At 54.2% G+C, this 14,793-nt stretch overlaps 1 long non-coding RNA gene and 1 pseudogene across 1 annotated transcript; one reads left to right on the top strand and one right to left on the bottom strand.

The window, feature by feature from the left end:
- Positions 1-6,088: 6,088 nt before the first annotated feature.
- On the bottom strand, positions 6,089-7,832 carry LOC123083863 (putative receptor-like protein kinase At3g47110; annotated as a pseudogene).
- Positions 7,833-8,667: 835 nt separating this feature from the next.
- On the top strand, positions 8,668-10,362 carry LOC123082134 (uncharacterized). Its single transcript, XR_006438951.1, has 4 exons — positions 8,668-8,950; positions 9,034-9,832; positions 9,904-9,989; positions 10,063-10,362. It is a non-coding gene; the product is annotated as an uncharacterized lncRNA (long non-coding RNA).
- The last annotated feature ends 4,431 nt before the right edge of the window (positions 10,363-14,793 follow it).

Consider the following 14,793-nt stretch of genomic DNA (forward strand, 5'->3'; position numbering starts at 1 on the left):
TTTGTCCCCAAAGAGGACGTCAATCAGGATCTTGCCGATTGGTGAACAGGAAAGCCCAGGAACAATGCCGTGGAACACAGTCCGGCTGTTCTGAAGCTGTCTCTGCTTGATTCCTAACTTCTCCATGGTGTCCTTGTACAGGATGTTGATGCTGCTGCCCCCATCTATCAGAACTCGCGAGAAACGCGCGGCCCATTTGTCCGTGGCAAAGGTGGCGTCCAGGACCAAGGCGTAGGAGCCCGGACTCGGCATCACTTCTAGGTGGTCAGCCCTGCTCCAGCTGATGGGCCTCTCTGACCAGTGCATGAACTCTGGCGTCTCTGAGGCTACCGTGTTCACCTCTTGTCGCTGCAGCCGCCTGCTGCGTCGATCATCAGCCACACTGGTGAACACCACGTAGGCTCCGTGCTCTTCAGGGTACTCGTCTTGTACTGCGCCGACTGGCCTGACTGCCGGCTGCTGGGGCGGAGGCGGAGGCGGCTGCCCAGCAGGCGGGGGTGGCAGGAGGCCGTCTCCCTTGGCGATCCTGGTGAGCCAGTGGCACTTCCGGGTGGTGTGATTCGATGGCTTCGCGCCGCTGTGGAACTTGCAAGGTCCATCCAAGGTCTGCTCGTAGGAGAAGGCCGGCAACCAGTTCGGCTTGCCGCCTTTCTGTCGCTTGGGCGGAGGCTGCTCTTCTGGCTGCTGGGCTTCGACGGTCGCGACCTGCCGGCTGCTGGAAGCCGGCTGCGGGGCCTTGCGCTTGTGGTCGCCCTGCTGTTGTCGCCGGCCGGTGTCTGCTGCCGGAGTTCTTGGAGCCTGAGGAGCTACTTTGCCAGTCGTGCTGATTTGAATTTCCGTCTTCATGGAGGAGTCGGCCGTAGCGTACTTGTCCGCTATGATCAGCAGCTCGTCGAGGGTTTCTGGCTCGTCGCAGAGGAGCTTGTGCTTGAGGAGGGTGCCTTCTCGGCACCCGGCTGTGAAGTACTCGATGGCCTGCACCTCGTGCACGCCCTCGCAGGAGTTCCGGAGCTCAGCCCAACGCGTGAGGTAGTCGCGAGTCGACTCATCAGGACCTTGCACGCATAGGGAGAGCTGGCGAGGCTTGGGAGGACGCTTGTACGTGCTGGTGAAGTTGCGAACGAATGCTTCGGTGAAGTCGACCCAGCTGTTGATGCTGCGGGGCTTTAGGCTGTTCAGCCATGTCCGGGCCGTGCCCTGGAGCATGAGCGGAACGTACTTTATGGCGACACGCTTGTTGCCGTTTGCTATGCTGACAGCCGTGGAGTAGTCGACTAGCCAGTCTTCCGGCTTCACGGAGCCGGTATACTTGGGCGTGTCTCTTGGGAGCATGAACCCTCTGGGAAAGGGCTCGTCCCGAATGCGGGGCCCGAAACAAGGCGGACCCAGCTCGTCTTCTTCTTCCAGCGCCAGGGACCGGTGAAGTCGGTCGATCCGGTGGCGGGCGTCATTCTCCCCAACTCCCTCTTGGCGGCCAAGGCGGTCACCGAGAGTCGGATGGTCAACAGGCGGCGGGGAGACTCGCCTCTCCTTGCGGGGAGGGGGAGGCGGATAGTCGTCCCGTCGTTCCACTGCTCTCGGGCGGCCGTCTCGGTCGTGCTCTATGGTAATCTGAGTCCGACTGTGACTGACAGCCGGCTCCTTGTCCTTCCTTCCTCGGATACCGCCAGTCGGCGTCTGAGACATCGCGCCTTGATCTCGATGTGGGTCGTCGTTTGGCCGCTGCGGTGCCTCCGTGCGGCAACCGGCCTCGTTCTGTGCGGCGGCCGCGTCGAGGAGCCGCTGGACTCACTCCATCATGAGGTGACGCTCTTCACCCTCGAAATTGTCCAGCTCATCCGCCGCTGCCTGGGCGGCTCGGATGTTCCCCACTGGCGTGGCATACATGGGGCGGCTAGCCCCAAACAGGCTGGCGATGGCTACGCCGCGCTGCTGAACCGCGCCAAGGCGGCTGGGCCCTGCTGGAGCCGGCGAGCCGCCAACAACGCGATCCATCTCCCGCTGGTAAGCTTCTGACAAGCGTCTCATGCTGGCTAGCTTCTTCGTGCCTTCAACAAGATGAAGGCGACGCGCTTCTAACGTCTCTGTGTCAGCATCTTCTGGAATGGGCGCAGCTAGGTCTTGCAGCGCCGCGCCGAGTGAGTCGGGCGCCCTTCCACCAGGGAACTCGTCATGACTGATGACGAGCACCTCAGTAACGATGCTCCCGTCGCTCTCCGCGTGGGGGAGAGGTTCGTCGTAGACCACCACGTTGGAGGGGAAAGCGTCGACCGACGCGGTGTCGGAGCCGACCAGCATCGGGTCGGTGGAGCCTACGGACTCCAAGTCTACGGCAGGCTCGCCGGAAACGTGGAGTTGATCGAGGAGGCCCGCGAGGAGGTTTTCGGGGCCGCCTACGCCTGCGTCGGACGCAGGTTCGTCGGAGAGGCGGACCTCGCCGACAAGTTCGGCCAAGGAGCTGGCTGCGCAGGCGATCTCCACGCCGCGCAGCGCGTCGACGCAAACTTCGTCTGGCGTGCCTGGCTGGCTGCGCTCGCCAGGGAGGAAAAGGGTTCCCGTCCAGAACAGATCTCCGGACGGCGGTGCACCATGCCCCACGGTGGGCGCCAAATGTCGGGGGTTTGGTGCGACATATGCCAACGGATGGCTTATCATGGTGGGGGCGAGTAGAACGTCGCCGGTGCCTGGAAACGGGATGAGGTGAAGACATGCACGCCGGCGAATCTTACCCAGCTTCGGGGCTCTCCGGGGAGATAATACCCCTACTGCTGCTCTGCGGGGTCTCCGCATGATCACTATGGTCAAGTGTTTACACGGTTGCTCCTTGAGCTGTGTATGGTGGTAGGAGAGGGCAAGGCTAGCTCTCTCCCTCTATCTGGTGAGGTATAGAACTACTGGGATCCAACCCTTTGCATGGGTGCCCTGGGGGGTTTATATAGGCCTACCCCCCAGGGGTACAATGGTAATGTGACTGGGCGCGGGCCCAGCCGTCAGTGTCTCCGACCTCCGACTTCTCCGCCGACTGCTGGGGCCCGCCGACTGGTGGGCCCCGCCGACTGGTCTGGTACGGAGCCGACAGGCCGCGTCCGCCGCGGGCGGGTCTTGCCGGCTGCTGATTACTGTAGCCGTGCTCCTGATGATGCAAGCTTGGTCATGGGGTCGTGGCAACAGCCCCGCCGCCTGGCGGGCGATCACTGTGGCCACTCCCCATCTCTTCTTGATTAATGGCGCGTGGGCCCGGGGGAGGGCTCGGCCGACTCCCCCGGGCCGACTCCCGTTGGGTCCGACTGGCGGTGCTCCCGCCGTCTCCCGAGGTCTCGCTGGCTGGTGGGCCCTGCTGCCTCCAGGCCGTACAGACAAGCCGTCGTGGGCGCAGGACCAGGTACAGTGGTGCTGATGTCAGGGCCGGCTGGGCAACAGTGCCACGCCGCGGGGAGATCTTCCCAAGTACGGCGCGCTGTAGCCATGCCTGCCCTTGGTAAGGGGCGGGGAGTGGGCTTCATTGTAGCCACGCCCCTGCCCCATCCCCCTCGATGAGGTCACGGTTTGTTGGAGTCGCTGGCCGACTCCCCAAATCTGGCTTCTCTGGAAGTCGTCCCTGGGACTCGGCCGTGACCGGGCAGTCAGCCGCCTTGCCGTAGACTCCCCAGGAGGCGGCTCTTCGCCCTGTGGTCTTGAGGGGCGCAGCCTGCCCCGATGTCTTGAAAGGTCGTGGGCCTCGGGTTGGCCTACCCGTGGCCCATTACTCCGACAATGTTTGTCTGTTCTTAGTTGTTTTGTTATGTGAATGATGTCATACTATGCTTACCGTATTATAAACTTCGTCTCTTTATCCTTAGCCCTCAATAAAATATGAAGAAATAGACAATACATTAGCGATGGTACATGGTCATATGTTTGGAACCTGGTTTTATTATGTACTTTGCAATAAAATACAACTAATATTTTACGTGGGTTCACCAGAATAAGTTCTGTATATAGACCAAAGCTATTTTGTTTGGTTTTGCTGCCTCCTTAATATATTCTGTTCTGGTACTAGTAATGTAAAACCTCAACTTTTTAGCAAACTATGGAAAAAATGGTGGAACCGCCACCTTCTGAAGGTGGCGAGGCAACTATAACCGCAATGTCAGCTTTTGCTGCAGTGGGTCAGTACATGTCCACTAACAGTGCCAAAAGCACGTTCCTGCATAATACTGGGTTGGTTGTTAAGGCAATCTCGTCCAAACTGCGTCATGATCAAGATATGCAAGCTCAAAACAATGTTGTATATGCGCTCCAGACACAAGTCCATTCCCTAACAGAGACCCTTTGTGAAACAAGGAGAGACATTGTTCGATGTTGTCAAGATATGCATGGTTTTGAAACCAGACTATCAGACATCTGCTATGTTGTTCAGGAGCCTAGGCGAACCGAAGGCGAAGGTTATTGTGCTCTATCGGACAATACAGCATGAAAATGTAACAGTCAGGTCAAATGAACTGAGCTTCTGAACTTCTGGTGGTGCATTTATCTGCTAGACTGTTAACTTTTATGCCAACCTTCTTTTCGTTTTATAGTTGTAGTTTTTTTGGTGCCATACAAAATTTGTTCTTAACGTGCAGCCACCGGCTGAAGAAAACAGCAAGTCATTTTTGTATAGTGTAGGGTGTTCCATATATTTGCACTGGTGGCGAACATTGATGCCCAATGGATGTAATATGTGTAATAGTCGTGATAGCCTAGCGTAAGTTGCTTGCCTATTTATTTCCTTATTGTCTTGTTTATTTATTTTCTTATAGTCAGTGCAGTTCTTTTTCCGCGGTTTGCTAGTGGCCGCAATAAACTATTTTTTAAAACTAGGCCACATTAACCATGGGCTACATTTTTACTGTAGTTAACATAGGCCTCCTATGGGTCGTAGAAACAATGGGCCTTCTAAGGGTCGTAGAAACAATGTGCCTTCTATGGGGTGTAGAAACAATGGGCCTTATACGGGCCGTAGACACAATGGGCCTTCTACGGTCCGTATCATCAATGGGCCTTCTACGAGCCGTATGATCGGTGTGCAAAACATGGGCCAATAACAGACCACATTATGGCCGTAAATGGGCTAGAGTCACTACACCATGACAAAACTTAAGGGTCACCTTATCTGCCGGGAAAACTAGCCAATGGAGGCAAATAAACTGTCGAGAATGCATTTTGCCGGCATTTACAAACTGCCCTTGAGAGTCCTGACGGGAAAGACCATTCCCGGCAGTTACAAGAAACGCCGGCAATTCCTCTGACCTACATGCTTGAAGCTTTGCCGGCAGTTAATACTATTCCCGGCACATAGATTTTGGCCGGCAAACGGACATTACAAAGCAGATAGAAGTATTCCCAGCAGTTGATGTGCCCTTATAATTAAGTACACCGCCAACACACAAAAAAAATCCCATTCAAGTGTGTATACATGGAACATCACACATGTAGAGCTAAAGTTGCATCATAATATAACTCAACAATACATCATGTCTTCATACATACATAGGTATACATTTGTAGGTTCACAAGTCTAGTACCACATCACAACATACATAGTGCACCGCGCCGCGCCGCGCCGCGCTCTGCTGATATATTTGTGAGTTGCCTTTCAAGAATTTGTGCAAAAATGTCACACCCTAGCTAGTTCAAGCATACATGTGAGGTGCTGCTGTGTGTGAGAGAGAAAAGGAAGAGTGAGAGGTGATGTGACAGAACCGCGGAGAAGAAGGGAGAGAGTGAGAGAGGTGTTGTGTGACAATGTGAGAGAGAAAATGAGAGGGAGAGGCTTTGTGAGAGAGAACGGAGAGAGATGTTCTGCATGTGATAGAAAAAAGAGAGAGTTGCTGAGAGAGAGAAAAGGAAGAGAGAGATGTGCTGAGAAAGAGAGAGAAAAGGACGAGAGAGAGGTGCTGCATGCAGGAGAGGGAAGAGAGTGGCGTGGAGTTCGAGAGGGTGAGGAATCTCTTGTAGTATTAGCAATATTAATTCTTTTCAGACTGTGAATCAAGTCAGAGTGGGCACATATCTCTATGAATATAGAATTACCAATGTATGGCTGAGATAGAGGGTATCATGTAGCTCAGTCTACAAAAAACCACTCTCGATAAGAAATACTAGGGAAGTTTGGACCAAATGACTGGACAGGGATACATATTTTCTTCCGTCTTCCACTACAGAACAATAGAGCATAAATGGCCGCAACAGTTAACAAGACTGCTGCTGGAATCACTAGCTTCAGCACAATAGATTGCTTCTTCTTATCTGAATCTAAAGGCACAGAAGGACATGTGCAGGTGTAACTCCGGTGCCCCACCACAAAGCCCCTGGTTTCCATGGACCCACACAGCAGTTGCATTCCTGAAGATTCCTTTTGCTGGGGCCTCACCCTCAAGATGGTTAAATGACAAATCTATTTGTTGAAGAAGCTGAAGATCCCCAAAAGATGCTGGTATTGATCCAGTTAAGCCATTGTATGACAAGTTCAGTACTTTTAGGGACTGCAGGTCACTGAATGAAGTGGGGTTGTTTCCACTAAAACTGTTCATGTCCAGCTCAACTCGTTCCAAACTTCTACAGTTACCCAATATGTGTGGAATATCTCCGGATAGTTTATTGGATGAAACGTGCAAATATGTAAGTTGTTTGGCATTGTCAATGTTGCTAGGTAGTTCTCCATCAAGGTTGTTGAAAGATAAGTCAATTTCAAATACTGTTGGTATTCTGAAGATCTCCATTGGTACTTTGCCAATAAAACTGTTTTTATGAATGCTTAATACTTGAAGCATTGGGAGGTTTGCTAAGCTTGGGGGTATGTGACCACCAAGCTTATTAGAATGTAGGTTTAGAATCCCTAGTCGAGACAAATTTGACAGTGACACTGGAATAAATCCCGTAAATATGTTGTCACCTAACCATATTTCCTGCAAATTCCTGAGACTCCCGAGCCATTTCGGAACTTCCCCAGTAAATTGGTTGCTGTCCAATTCCAAGAGAATCAGCTTGGGGAAGTTTTCTATGCCACAAGGAAAACTCCCTGATAATTTATTTCCTCTCAAGTGGAGTACTTCGAGGTGAACAGAAAGGTTGCCTAATGAAGCTGGTACATGGCTTTCTAACCTATTTCCATGCATCGAGAAACTTCGTAGCTCAGTGCAATTTGCTAGGCCATACATAAACTCCCAGTCTTTATTGGCATGTGCTTCGAGTTTATTGAGCTCTAGATTCAGAGCAGATAGTATGGTTAGTTTGCCGATAGAGCCTGGCACAACTCTGATCAAATTATTGGCTGATATATCGACACGGTGTAGCTTGGAAGCATTTGTCAATGAAACAGGGATATTCCCTTGAAAGAGGTTACCGCCTAAATATAGTTCCTGGAGATTTGGTAGACTGTTACCAAGATTGGACGGCAGCTCTCCTCTGAAACTGTTAGAAACAAGGCTGAGACCAACGAGAGTAGAAAGATTCAAGATGGCCTGTGGAAATCGACCTGCCAACCGATAGCCTGTGACGAACAAGCCCTGCAGACAGTGGCTCTTTTGTGGGACCAAGGCGAAGGAAAGGGACGGAGGAAGCGAGTTGGCATACTGGGCCGTGGACCAGGACGTTCGATTGTCCACATCTGAGCCGTCTGCCGGTCGTGGGGACAGGCGGTGTCCCTCCCTTTGGATTTGGTCATTCTGGAAACCCTGGCCGCCACCCCTCTTCGGGCAGAAGCCCTTCTCCTCTAGTGCTGCGGCAGCTGCTTGCGGCGGCGCTCGTCCTGTCTCGGCGCCGACGACCGAAATGGAGGATGATAGTATGGAGTTCCTGCTTGACGCCATTGACAGGTTAATCCACACAGATCTGTAAAATGGTTTTGAGATTTCTTCAGCAAGCTAGCGCATGCAGAAGTAACCAGATGAACGAGGCTTGTTGCCGGTGAATGCCGTCGGTTTTTTAGATTCCCACTGCGAGAGGAGTTCGCTGACAAGCTTGGTCACCCAGATCCCTTGCTGTTCCTGCTGACTCTAATGCTGGGTCTGGTTGCGCCGAAAAGGTTGGGGACGGTGACGCGGGTACAGCGCGTGAAGGAGTGCGCCGTCGCCGGGATGCATCTCCGACGAGATCGGCGCAGTCGACTGACAGAGTCAATCCAGAAGCATCTGGCTGGACAAAAAGGTGTGAAACAACATCTTCCTCGCTGTTGGACTGTATTGCTTGATCTATGTACGCAAGTTTGTATGCAGTGAACACTTTTTTATCAAAAACATTAGTTTGCTTTGTTAGTCCATACCAAAATGTCAGTAGCGATTGTGAAGGCGATCATTTTGGGCCAAACTTAATGATTTTCCATTACTCAATTACCTTGCCTATCCGCAGACATTAGACTGTTAGTACTGGTATGATAATAGTTCTGAATCTCAGCATATACTCCCTTCGTAAAGAAATATAAGAGCATTTGATCTCTTATATTTCTTTACGGAGGGAGTACGTTTCAAAAATTACTGGTTGCGTCTAGGCAGTGCACCACCAGACAGCACCCTAGCCCTTCTCGGATAAGCACTCTAGAGCAGTCGATTCGCAAGTATGCAGAGGAACCTGATAAAAGTGTAGTGTGACCTTTTGGTTTGTGTGTTACACTCACTGTCGTGGACTGAACTATATTATGACAGGGTGGAGCAGTGAGGAGAACGAATTTGGCGATAGAGCGGCATGCAAGTAAAATCTACAATAGGAGTATGTTTGAGGAGTTTGGTCGGCTCCTCATTGAAGGGACGACGTACAATGTAACTAACGTCGAGAGGTTGAGGAAGTACATCACAACTCACAACAATGCAGCTAAAGAGAAAAATGGAGCAGGGTTGAATATTAGGTAACCATAAACGAAGACCACACAGAGTTTACTTGTGAGTGTTGCCAGTTTGAGCACGCTAGGATGCTATGCAGCCATGTCTTGAGGGTAACTTCACAAAGACCTTGTTTCTTCTGGGTTAACAAGTTGAATTTCTGAACCAGCAATGTTGACAATTTCTTGTGGCGTAGGTGATGGAAATACTACACCTGGAGGAGATTCGTAAGAAGCATGCAATCAAGCGGTGGACAAAGGACACAAGGGGCATACTCCCAAAGCACCTGGTTCAGTACCGAAAGGGCAATTCAGTTAACTTGTTATTCACGTGCAGGAACTCGACTCTATACCTATCACATGTTTGTTTGTCTCGAAGCTCTGCTTGTGAGTGGCGCACCTTTGGCAGAGAAGAGGGATGGTTTGGGTTTTGAGGACCATATGGCAGGTCTGGCGACCGGGAGAATGGACGGCAGTGGTGAAGTCGCATTCGTTGGGGACGACGGTGCTGACCAGTGCCATAGTGGTGGGCATTCATTCAGTGTGAATGCCCTTCAGGGTCTTGCAACTCTAGATAAACATAGAGGGGTCGGCAGACCGACAAACAGCAGGGGAAAGGCCCCATACGAAGGTCTGAGTATGCGAGCTAGGAAAATGCAAGAATTGCGGGATGGAAAGACACCGATGGAACACTTGCACAAGGCCACTAGGAGTTCCTAAAGAATGAGTTATGAATTTTTGATTTGTAGTATGTGTTGGAAATTCGAATTGCTGGAAAGATTAAATGCGAGTGTCGCTGTGGCATCACGCAAGGGCAGTATAAAGAGTGCACGACAGCCAGCTGCTACCTTGCCTTCCACCATTGTTGTCTAATTCAAGAATAAAAATTGAAGCTAGCTTCTCCAACCGATGGGGCGGGTGTTTGCTGAATCCGGCTTCAGTGACACAGCCAAGAGCTGTGAAGGAGGCGATTCAGTCGGCGGAATCAAGGTTCAGGTACAATATCTTGCGTGTTTTCTGTATTATTAAGAGCGACACATGATTTGTGACTCTGCCGCCATTTGCAGTCATCCGCCTCTTCGATGATGGACTCAGCGGTGACCGCTTGGAGTACAACACAGTTACTGCGCAAGACGACGGCGTGATTGAGGAGGTAAAGTGGAATCGTCTCTGTGTGACAGAGTGTACCTTTTCTGTACTGAGAGGAGACATACATGGATTTTCAGGGGGAGGTGATCCAACGGGATTGCTCTCGACTTAGTGTGTTCAACCAAAAGCTGGACGAGGAGGGAGGACAAAATTCAGTCGAAGAAGGCTTCAACGGGACAGTGTTGGTCTTTGTGTGAGTGTCATAGCGTGATGTGTGTACCATTCTGACGCTGAGAGAACTTTGTGAGCGAACTATATTGACATGTTCTGAAGATGCACATCTTTGTATTTTTATGTGGTCAGACAGCGGAGAGCTGTAGATTGGGCTATATTGTGCATACACTGATTATGTCATGTGGTACGTCTGGTGTAATGAGCTTGGAGCATGTGTGGGTTGTTTGCCGTGGGATTCAAATTTTGCTGTTGTCTGAGTAAATGCGTTTTCGGAAAAAACTGGATGGAGGCTGTGTAAATCATCTGTGTAAGGCGGACGGCTCAGGCTGGCGCAGGAAAATTACTGAGCCGTGAGCCCGAAGCCTGTTCCGGCTGTGTGGTGACGCCCCCCTGGCAATGAATGCGCCCCAAGGCCCACACATTGTTTATATCTGATACAACCGGAATACAGACGAGAATACAAGCCAGGGCGCGAATCCACACGTGAACATACGGATGAGATTTCAGGAGCAGCTGAGCCTGGGCTCCGAATCGAATTTTCGAGTTTGGATGGTCAATATATTCTTAATGTTAGCTAAGATGGATGTATGTTCTGCGAAGCAGCCGGGACAGATGTATAGTTCTGATCACCCTTGTATAGAATGCACATTTATAATCGTAGTAAAGCTACATAACTTTACTTGCATAGAATGAAATCAGCGAAAGTTCAGCAGAAGTTAAACAGGTGTTAGGTACTGCAAATATTGATATGTCGTATGCTGAAGTACGTACCTGATTTGGCTCTCTGCTACTTGAGTTTCTCCTTGCTGAAATTTTTTGTTTTCCCTGATCGGACATCGATCAACTGGTACACAAACTGCTTGAGAAACATGCCCGTCCCTTGATTTATAGATAGACGTCTTCAGCTCTAATAGGCTGCTTTCCATGGCATTCAACTGTCGGGGGAACCTTTTCAAACTAGTTACTAGTAAAACAGGACCGCTTTAAGCGAGAGCGAATTTTTTGCAGCTAGACGCGGGTGGCTTCAAAAAGGGAAGCAAATGTACTAGATTACTAGTTCACGCGTTCTACAACGAGAACCTGCGTGTAAAACGTTTTCAAGAGAAACCATTTGAAAGTGTTGAGTATATTGTGTACGTGTATATGTGTGTGTAGGGCCCACCTCCTGTTTTTTCTTGTATAGTTGAGGTTGTAGCCCACCTCTGTACTTATATATACGTGCCTGGTGCACCAATCAATACATCGCGATTGCACAGTCATAACTTGTCCTTCTACATGGTATCTATCGCAGCAAGATCCTAACCCTAGCCGCCGCCGCCGCCGCCGCCGCCGCCGCTGCCTCACGCCGCCGTCACCAGCCGCCGCCGCCGCCGCCGCCGCCCTCCTCTAGGCCGCCGCCGCCCCTGGTCACCGCCGCCTTCCCCCGCCCGCCCCGCCCGCCGCCGCCGCCGCCTCCTGTCCCGAGGCCGCCGCCGCCGCCGCACCGCTTCCGCTCCCTCCCTTCCCCGCGCCGCACCTCTCTCCCATCCCCACCCGCACCGCCCACCCCCCCTCCCAACCCGCACCGCTCCCTCTCCCTCTCTGTAACCCGCGCCGCGCACCCCCCTGCACCCCGCGCCGCGCCCCAACCCGATCACCGCCGCCATCATGAGCTCCTCCTCCTCTACAGTCTCCAACCCGTTCGCCGGTCCCGACGTCACCCTCGTCCGCGACCTCAACATCCATGAGCGCGTCCCGGTCAAGCTTGACCACACCACCGCCTCCTACTCCGCGTGGAAGCGGTACTTTTCGCTCGTGTTCCGTGAGTACCTCCTTCACGGCCACGTGGACGGCACCGTGGACTCCACACTCATGATCCATGACGAGGAGTGGATGATCCTCGACGCCACCATCATTCGCTGGTTCTACCTCACCATCTCCAGCGACATCTTCCACACCGTGGTGAACGACGAGGACGACGCCCATGCGGTCTGGACCAAGCTCAACGGCCTCTTCACCGACAATCGGCTGCAGCGCAAGGTCCTCCTCTATGGTGAGTTTTACGGGTGCCAGCAACTTGACTCGTCCATCGATGATTTTTGCATGCGTCTCAAGAAGATCGCCGATGAGCTCCGTGATCTGGGGGAGAAGATCGGCGACGAGCTCCTCATCAGCACCCTCTCCGGCGGCCTCAACGAGGACTTCGGGAACGCCGCCTCCAACCTCACCCTCATCCCGGAGCCCACCTTTGGCAAGGTGGTCGCGTACCTCAAGCTGGAGGAACGCCGAATGCGGGCGGCCAGGACGCGCGCCACCCACACCGCCCTCGTTGCCGGCACACGTGGGGGTTCGGCCCCGCCACCGTCTCGCCCGACGCCGCCCCCGCAGTCGGCGCCCGCCTTCCCGCCGGGCTTCCCGCCCGCCCCACCCGCCCCCTTTCCGCCGCCCCAGCCGGCGGGCAATGGGGGAGGCCGTCGCGACGGCCGCCGGGGTGGCCGCAAGCAGGGAGGCGGCGGCGGCGGCGGCGGTGCTCAGGGAGGAGCGCCACGCCAGCAGCAGCCGGCTCCTCAGCCGGCGGCCCCGTGGTACGCCGTTCAGAACCCGTGGACCGGCGTCGTCCACGCCTATTCTATGCCAGTTCCACGGGCCCCTACTCCGGGTCTTCTCGGCACTCGGCCTCCGTCACACCAGGCGTATTACGCTGCACCGCAGCCCTATGCGGCGCCCTACGGGCAGCAGCCGCCGCCAGGCGGGCCGCCGCTGCTGCCCCTAACGTCTGCGCCGTCTCTTCCGCCGGCGCCGTGGGACCCGGCTCTCCTGGCGGCTCTCCACACCGCCCCTTCCCCGTCCAGCTACACCGGCGGCGGCGATTGGTACATGGACAGTGGCGCCACCGCTCATATGGCGGCGTACCCCGGTAACCTCCATACTGCCCACCCTGTCCACACCTCCAACCGCATCACCGTCGGTGATGGTTCTTCTCTTCCTATCACCCATATTGGACATACATATTTTCCGTCTAACTCCACCCCTATATCCATGTCTAATATTCTTGTCTCTCCTGATCTTATTAAAAATCTTGTTTCCGTCCGTTCTCTTACACGTGAAAATCCGGTGACCGTTGAATTTGACGCATGTGGTTTTTCTGTTAAGGACGCTCGCACGCGGATGGTGCTCCACCGATGTGACAGCCCCGACGAGCTCTACTCGGTTCACTCCGCCGCCTCCACCACTTCCGCCGCCCCTGTCGCTCTCGCCACCGGAGTGGATCTCTGGCACGCTCGCTTGGGTCATCCTAATCCTGCCACCCTTCGCCACATACTTCGGAGTTTTTCTTTCACGTGTAATAAGAACGAGGATCACTCGTGTCATGCATGCCGTCTTGGCAAACATGCTCGTCTTTCGTTTAGGGCTTCTTCCTTTGTTGCATCGTACCCGTTTGAGTTGATTCATAGTGATGTTTGGACATCTCCTGTTGCAAGTAATACGGGCTTTCTTTATTACCTTGTCATCCTTGATGATTTTTCGCATTATGTGTGGACCTTCCCGTTGCGCCACAAGTCGGACGTTATCTCCACTCTTGTCGGTTTCTACTCTTATGTCCGCACACAGTTTGGCCGGCCCATTCTTGCGTTGCAGACAGACAACGGGAAGGCATTTGACAACACTGCTGTCCGCGATCTTCTCGCCACACATGGCACGATTTTTCGTCTCACTTGCCCGTACACCTCGCAGCAGAACGGTCGTGCTGAGCGCATCCTTCGCACTCTTAATGACTGCGTTCGGACTCTTCTCTTTCACGCCAATGTGCCTCCGCGCTTTTGGCCTGACGCTCTAGCCACCGCTTCCCTCCTCATAAACATCCGTCCATGTCGTACTCGCGGGAACTTTACACCTCACCACCTTCTCTTCGGTGCACCCCCCTCTTATGAAGGGCTTCGCATTTTCGGCTGCCTGTGCTACCCTAGCATTGCTGCCACTGCGCCTCATAAGCTCGCACCCCGCTCCGTCGCCTGCATCTTTCTCGGCTACCCACCTAACACTAAGGGCTACCGCTGCTACGATCCAGTCTCTCACCGTGTTTTCACCTCCCGACACGTTTACTTTGATGAGATGGTCTTCCCGTTTCAGCAGCAGGCACCCCTCGTCGTCTCGTCACCGCCGGCCACCGGCGGCCCATCGACGACCTCGTCAGGTGGACGAGCACGCCTGGTTCGTGGACCGCCTCCGGGCTTTGGCAGTCCACGGGCCCTACTGCCGGCGCCCTCCACGGCCGGCCCTGCCGTTGTGGCCAGCGCCCGCCTTCACCCGCCGCCCCTGACTCGGGCGCCGCGGGGTCGGGCGCCTCCTCCGCCGCCCCGACGTTGGCCGCCTCGCCGGCCGCCTCGACGGCCTCGCTGCCGGCCGCCTTGCCGGCCGCCTCGCCGGCCTCGCCGGCTCTATCGCCGGCCGCGACGCCGGCCGCGACGCCGGCTGTGACACCGGCCTCCTCGCCGGCCGCCTCGCCGGCCGCCTCGCCGGCACCGACGCCGGCCTCCACGCCGGCCTCCTCGCCGGCCGCCTCGCCGGCCGCCTCGCCGGCCCCAGTGGCCCCGTCCGGTCCTGTCACCCGTGCTCGCGCCGGCATTCACTGCCCGAGCCTCCGTTACTCGCGT

Source organism: Triticum aestivum, chromosome 4A (genome assembly GCF_018294505.1).
Source record: "Triticum aestivum cultivar Chinese Spring chromosome 4A, IWGSC CS RefSeq v2.1, whole genome shotgun sequence".
Taxonomy (NCBI): Eukaryota; Viridiplantae; Streptophyta; class Magnoliopsida; order Poales; family Poaceae; genus Triticum; species Triticum aestivum.